Source organism: Rana temporaria, chromosome 5 (assembly GCF_905171775.1).
Source record: "Rana temporaria chromosome 5, aRanTem1.1, whole genome shotgun sequence".
In the NCBI taxonomy this organism is placed as follows: Eukaryota; Metazoa; Chordata; class Amphibia; order Anura; family Ranidae; genus Rana; species Rana temporaria.
In genome coordinates, this window is record NC_053493.1 from 330,411,576 (window position 1) to 330,419,457 (window position 7,882).

Below are 7,882 nucleotides of genomic sequence, written 5' to 3' on the forward strand. Positions count from 1 at the left end.
AGCATCTGTACCCTCTAAATGGTTAATTTGCATGCTGATTGGCATTGATGATAGTGTGTGTACCTGAATAAAAAACTGGTTACAGGATCCCGTCCAGAGGGTGGTGAAAAATACAGTATGGTCTGGAGTTCTTGCTAGGGAAGACCTCTAAGGAAATCGAGGATGGAAACGGATCTGTGGGTACTAGTAGAGCACAAGCTCAGCAATAGCATGCAATCAAAGCTAGTAGACTATTAGCCTGCAATAAAAAGAGTATATTTCTACCAATGTACAATACTCTGGTTCAACCGCATCTTGAGTATATAGTTCAGTTCTAGTTCAGTTCTGGTCACGAGACCTCAGGAAGGATGTGCTGGAACTGGAGAGAGTCCAGAAAAGGGCAACAAACCTGATAAGGGGGCTGCAGGACTCAGATATGAGGAACGGCTACAAACATTAAACTTCTCCCTGAAGAAGAGATGCTTAAAAGGAGATACTTCCGGTCCCGCATGAAGAGGAGGTGAGCAGACACAGCTCCTGCTGCACTCCTTACATAAAGCCTGCTACAGCTTGTGGGAACCCATGGACAGTTTTGTGGAGCGATCGTACTTGGGCAAAAATGGCCAGGAAATCATAAATTCTGGTATTAAACGTATGAGCACAACTGTATACAGGGATATGGTAAATGGTAGCAACATAAATGCACACACTGAACTGGATTATCTTCATTCAATCTTACCAACTATATAACTATGACATCTAGTAAATCCCCTGGTCTGCCAGGCCGGAAGTGAAAGGTTCTAAGAGCAGAGATAGTTTTTTTTTTTTTTAAGAACAGTATTTTGCACTGAAAAAATTACATTTTTTCATTTATCTTTTTCCATTAATTACATTTTTTCGATAAACAAACATTTAAATTATGATTGCCTTGGGGATAAATAATTATCTGTGTTATATTCACATGGTTCTCTGGAATAAAAACTGCATTTACGTTTGGCCTCAAATGTATCACTGGGGTCATCTGACAATGTGGAGTAGGGAATTGATAGCATAATTAAAAAGGTGACACTAAAGTTTCAAAGGAGTTGGAAGTCCCACTCAATTAACACATTAAAAGAGAACAGAACCTGATCGATGTATTTATTTACCACCTTGTTGATTTCCCCTCTTAGTTTGTCTGTAATCTCAGGTTTCATCAGCTGACCCATCATCGAAAGAATGTCTTGGCCTCCCTGAGGCCTTGCATTGGCCACATCCAAGTCATGCAGCGTGACATCCTGAATCACTTCCTTCTTCTTATGGACGTCTCCCTTCGGGAGCGGGACGTACTCCTCAGCTTCAAGGTCAAACTCGGTGGCATAGGTGTCACACCTGCCCTGCCTCTTCACTGCTCCGCTGTTTGCCTCAATGTAGATGACATCCCCAACTTCTACTCTCTCCTTCTGTAGACTTTCATAGATGCTGGGGTCCAACTTCAGCTGTTTGGTTCCCTTGGCGGTTTTCAGGCCTATAATAACATGGCTGATGGTCTTGCTATAACTACCCATTGGATTCTCAGTCTCGCAAGGGGTTAACTCTGTCACTTCTCCTTCATACACTTCCTTGGTCTCTCTTATTCTCAGTCCAATAGCTCTTCGGAAATTCTCCATTAACACTTCTGTTTTCTTAATTTCTGTAGAATAGACTTAGCTGGCAACCCTGGGACAAAATGGCACTTTGCTGCCCAACTCCTGTGCAATAGCAAGGGCCAGAGCGGTCTTGCCAGTTCCAGGAGGTCCAGCCAGCAGAACCGCTCTCCCGGCCATTTTCTTGCTTTTAATTAGCTCTACTATTACGCCACACGCCTCCCGGGCGTTCTCCTGTCCCACCAGCCCGGCGGCCGCCTGCTTGGCCATGCCGCTCTCATCCAGGCCCAGACCCTTCACATGGCTGTGTGCGGCGATACGCAGAACTGGTTCCTGGCGTCCTGCTCGTTGATGAGGTGCACATGCTGGACATTGAATGCTTCACCTACCTCCATCGTGCCCTGGAGTCATCGCTTGCCCCCATTGTCATTTTCGCCACTAACAGAGGAAACTTCCTCATCAGGGGGACAGAAGACATCCTCTCCTCACACGGGATACCCCTGGATCTCCTGGACAGAGTGATGATTATCCGGACCATGCTGTACACACCACAGGAAATGAAGCAGATTATAAAGATTCGAGCGCAGACTGAGGGCATCAACATCAGCGAAGAAGCCTTAAATCACCTGGGCGAGATCGGCACTAAGACCACATTGAGGTACTCCGTACAGCTACTGACCCCAGCTAACCTCCTCGCCAAAATCAATGGCAAAGACAGCATTGAAAAAGAACACATGGAAGAAATCAGCGAACTCTTCTACGATGCCAAATCGTCTGCCAAAATACTTGCCGAGCAACAAGAAAAGTATATGAAATAATTCTAGAATGACATTCCATCCTGACTCTCATTCCCAATACACCATCCACTGCGATATCCCGGAACAGATAACCGTCTCAGAACCATCCATTGTGAAGTTACCGTATTAGTCTTCTATTTTTGCTTCTGGATTGACAGATGTGAACTCATTAGAAAATATTTAATGTTCTTTTTTGGTGAAGATCTTTTTTTTTTTATTAAACATAATTTAATATAAAAAAATAAAAAAAAGAGAGAACAGAACCTAATAATTAACACATACAACAGAGTTGTGTATAGACCAATGGAGATATTTTTTTTATCACTGAAGCCATACAATAAACAGTATGTATGCAGAATTAAATGAAAAAAATGTACTCCACAAAAAATGTTGATAAAAAATTGAGCAATAAGTGTTGTACAGTCGATGCACAGTATTTAGGCAGCTTTATTAGGCCATAATTTGAAAGAATAAAATGAGGCATATTTTATCAAGAAATAACAATTACAGTGTATTATTTTTCAAATAATTGTCTAAAATATTTATACAGTTAAAGCATAACAAAAGCAAATAAATAGGCTGCAATTTTAGAGGGAGAGATGAGATATATGAAAATATCATACAATTCCGTATACCCAATTCTATACCCACAGTTGATCCAGAGGAAGGCAAAAAAAAATCCAAAACAACAGAGCATGATCTAATTTGCTACAGCAGGGGAAAAAATTCCTTCCTGATCCCCCGAAAGGCAATCAAATTTCCCTGGATCAACTTTACCCATAAATGTTAGTACCCAGTTATATTATGTACATTTAGGAAAGTATCCAAGCCTTTCTTAAAGCAATCTACTAAGCTTGCCACAACCACCTTTAGAGTGAGTCTATTCCACATTTTTACAGCTCTTACTGTGAAGAAACTGTTCCGTATTTCCTCTAGAAGTAAAGAGTCCCCCCTTGTCCTCTGTGTTGACCGTAAATTGAATAACTCAACACCAAGTTCACTATATGGACCCCTTATATATTTGTACATGTTGATCATATCTCCCCTTAAAGGGGTTGTAAAGGATTTTTTTTCCCTGAATAGCTTCCTTTACCTTAGTGCAGTCCTCCTTCACTTACCTCATCCTTCGATTTTGTTGGTCTCCCTGGTGTGGAGAAAGCCTCTTGAGGGGGGGGGGGCGAGCAGGAGGGTCAGGACGCTCTCTACTTTGCAGATAGAGAAACGAGCTGTGTGTCAGTGTGCGTCCTGACACTTCTGCTCGCCCCCTCAAGAGGCTCTCTCCACACCAGGGAGAAAGCCTTGCATTACTGTGTGTACTTACAGACAAATAAACAGGAAGTGAGGGTTTCTCATAAGAAATAAGGACATTTAAAAGCAAAATTGAAGAATGAGGTAAGTGAAGGAGGACTGCACTAAGGTAAAGGAAGCTATTCAGGGAAAACATGTTTTACCGTTACAACCCCTTTAATCTCCTCTTCTCTACTGAATAAATTCAGTTCCTCTAATCTTTTCTCATGGCTGAGTTCCTCCATGCCTCTTATCAGTGTGGTTGCCCTTCTCTGCACTTTCTCCAGTTCTCCACTATCCTTTTTGAGAACTGGTGCCCAAAACTGAGCTGCATATTCCAGATGAGGTCTTACTAATGATTTGAACAGGGGCAAAATTATATCTCTCTCTCTGGAGTCCATACCTCTCTTAATTTAAGAAAGGACTTTGCTCGCTTTGGAAAATGCAGCTTGGCATTGCATGCCATTATTGAGCTTATGATCTACCAAAACCCCCAGATCCTTCTCCACTACGGATCCCCCAAGTTGTACTCCCCCAAGTATTTATGATGCATGCATATTCTTAGCCCCCAAGTGCATAACTTTACATTTATCAACATTAAACCTCATCTGCCACATAGTCGCCCAATTAGGCATTGAGGTCGGCTTGTAAATTGGAGACATCCTGTAAGGACGTTATTCCACTGCAGTTGTGATTCCACTTAGTGTGAGTGAGTGAGTAACTTGTATAGCGCAGCAAATGCGAACTTAATCGCCTCAAGGCGCTTGGCATCCAGAGTTGTACAGGTCTTTCAGAAGAGGTGGGTCTTTAGCTTTTTCCTGAATGCCCGATGGTTTTCTTCCAAGCGGATGGTCGTGGGTATAGCATTCCAGAGCCGTGGTCCTTGGACCGAAAATCTTCGTTCTCCTTTCGATTTGTAGCGGGATTTAGGAATTTGGAGAAGGTTTTGGTTGGTTGACCGGAGCATGCGCTTGGTGATGTACGGTTTTATTTTCTCGCTTAAGTATTGAGGAGCTTTTCCCTGTGTACATTTGTGGGTGAGGCAGAGCGTCTTGAATGTCACCCTGTCTTGTACGGACAGCCAGTGGAGGGACCTCAAGACTGGGGAGACTGATTCCCATGGCTTTTTACCTGTTACCAGTCTGGCTGCCGTGTTCTGGACGACTTGTAGACGTGCCATCTGGTATTTTGGTAGTCCTAAGTAGAGGGAGTTTGCGTAGTCGAGTCGTGAGTTGATGATTGTTCCAACCACTACTGCCGTGTCATCTGTAAAGACAGAAATGTTACTTTAGATCCCAGACCCAATATCCTTTATAAAGGTATTAAAAAGTAAGGGTCCCAGCACTGAACCTTGGGGTACCCCACTGATAACCTTAGACCATTCAGAGTAAGAATCATCAAAGTCTACAGGCTTAGAAATATCAAATTGTAAATGGATAGAAAACTGGCTAAAATACAGAATTCAGAGAGTAGTGATTAATGATTCTTACTCTGAATGGTCTTACACATTAGCCGTGTTTGGGAAACTGTATCAAACGCTTTTGCAAAATCCACATATACCACGTCCACCACCACCCCTCTGTCCAATGTTTTTCTTACCTCTTCATAAAAAGAAATCAGGTTTCTGTGAGAAATTCTGTCTTTCATGAATCCATGCTGTCTGTTGCTTAAAATATTTTTTTTCCAGCAAGAATTCGTCTATGTGGTCTTTTATTAACCACTTAAGCCCCGGACCATATTGCTGGTCAATGACCGGGCCACTTTTTTTGCGATTCGGCACTGCGTCGCTTTAACTGACAATTGTGCGGTCGTGTGACGTGGCTCCCAAACAAAATTGGCGTAATTTTCCCACAAATAGAGCTTTCTTTTGGTGGTATTTGATCACCTCTGCGATTTTTAGTTTTTGCGCTATAAACAAAAATAGAGCGACATTTTTGAAAAAAATGAATATTTTTTACTTTTTGCTATAATAAATATCCCCCAAAAATACATTGTATGAACAGAAGATCAGGCATTTCTCCCCCTGACAGGACCGGGAGCTGTGTGTTTACACACACAGCTCTCGGTTCTCGCTCTGTAATGAGCAATTGCGGGTGCCCGGTGGTGATCGCGCCCGCCGTGCACGCGCGCCCCTTTTGGCTGAACGGCGAGATGACGTATATCTACGTGATCTCACCCAGCAGAGCCGACCTGCTGCCGTATAACTGTGGCGGCTGGTCGGCAAGCAGTTAAACTGTCAATTTTCTTCCCAACTATTGAAGCTAAACTAACAAGTCTATAGTTACTTGGTAAAGACTTTGGGCCAGATTCACAGCAGAAATACGCCGGCATATCTACTGATACTCGGCGTATTTTCAAATTTGCCGCGTCGTATCTTGATTTGGAATCCTCAAACCAAGATACGACGGCTTTTGGCATTGATTCAACAGGCGTACGGCTTCGTACGCCTTTGGATCGTAGGTGTAATTCTCCGGCGGCCGCTGGGTGGAGTTTGCGTCGTTTTCCAGCGTCGGGTATGCAAATTAGCTGTTTGCGGCGATCCACGAAGGTACGCACGTTCGTCGCATTCTCTTATGTCGTCGCTAGTCGGTTTTTCCCGTCGCAATCTTAAGCCTGCTATTTCATGGCTTAGATTTAGACCAGCCATGTTAAAGTATGGCCGTCGTTCCCGCGTCGAATTTTACATTTTTTTTTTGCGTAAGACGTCCGGGAATAGGAAAGTACGTTACGCACGTCGCCGTTCAAAAAACATGTCGGGGCGCCGTAATTTCGCGCAAAGTACGGCGGGAAATTTCCTAACGGAGCATGCGCAGAACGTTCGACGCGGGAATGCGCCTAATTTAAATGGTACACACCCCATTTGAATTAGGCGGGCTTGCGCCGGACGGCTTTACGCTACGCCGCCGCAAGTTTACAGACAAGTGCTTTGTGAATCAAGCACTTTACGCCGAAAACTTGCGGTGGCGTAACGTAAAGGGGATACGTTACGCCGCCGTAATTATTCGTGAATCTGGCCCTTTGTTCCCTTTTTAAATATAGGCACCACACTGGTCCTGTGCCAATCCAGTGGTACTGTTCACGTCATTAATGAGTCCCTAAATATTAGATACAATGGTTTTGAAATTATAGAGCTCAATTCTTTTAGGATCTGTGGGTGGATGCCATCTGGTCCAGGTGCTTTATCCACTTTTATTCTGTCTAAATATTTCTGGACCATATCACTTTTGAGCCATTGTGGATCATTTGGGGGTGTGCCAATACCATCCACATTATGGACACGAGCACCCCCATGCTCCTTTGTTTACACAGAGCTGAATAAAGTATTTAATAAATTAGCCTTCTCTTTGTTCCCAGTCACCCATTGTAGGTTATTTTGTAAACTACATGCTCAGGCCTTTTTACTATTAATATATGTGAAGAATTTTAGGGGTTTGTCCTACTATCTTTTGCAATTGGTCGTTCGTTTTGAATTTTTGCATCCTTGATTTGTTTCCAATGCATTGATCAGAGTGGACAGAAAGAAACTGACAAAATCTGTCAGGAGCATGTGATGTTACATATGTATACAGGCAGTAAATATAAACCCAACCTTTGTAATTTATCATTAAATAAATCACATCACATATCCAAAAAGCTTAAATCGCAGGTGTGTAAAGGAACCCTACCCTCTTCTGCATTACTACATGTTTATGTGTTTATTAAATTGTTGTCTGTGAAATACAGTGTGCTTTGTTTTTTAGTTGCTATACCATTCTTGGATATATAAAGTTGGAAGGGCTTTCAGTTGAAGGTGTGCTGTTACTTGGGTGAATGTGTTCCATTTCTTATACTGTGAGGCCCCGTACACACGGCCGAGGAACTCGACGTGCCAAACACATCGAGTTCCTCGGCCAGTTCAGCCCTGAAGCCGCCGAGGAGCTCGGCGGGCCGAGAGCTCCCATAGAACAACGAGGAAATAGAGAACATGTTCTCTATTTCCTCGTCGAGCTCCTCGTCGGCTTCCTCGGCCGAAAGTGTACACACGACCAGTTTCCTCGGCAGAATTCAGCCAGAAACTCGGTCGGAAGCTGAATTCTGCCGAGGAAACTGGTCGTGTGTACGGGGCCTCACTTACAGATAGGACATGCAGCTATAAACCCATAGACACACAGTTACATTCATTTATTAATTCATGATTCTTCATCAGCTTAACCG

At 43.3% G+C, this 7,882-nt stretch overlaps 1 pseudogene; it reads right to left on the minus strand.

Annotated features, from left to right (window-relative positions):
• Positions 1-1,055: 1,055 nt before the first annotated feature.
• Positions 1,056-1,923, minus strand: LOC120941301 (annotated as a pseudogene).
• Positions 1,924-7,882: the final 5,959 nt, after the last annotated feature.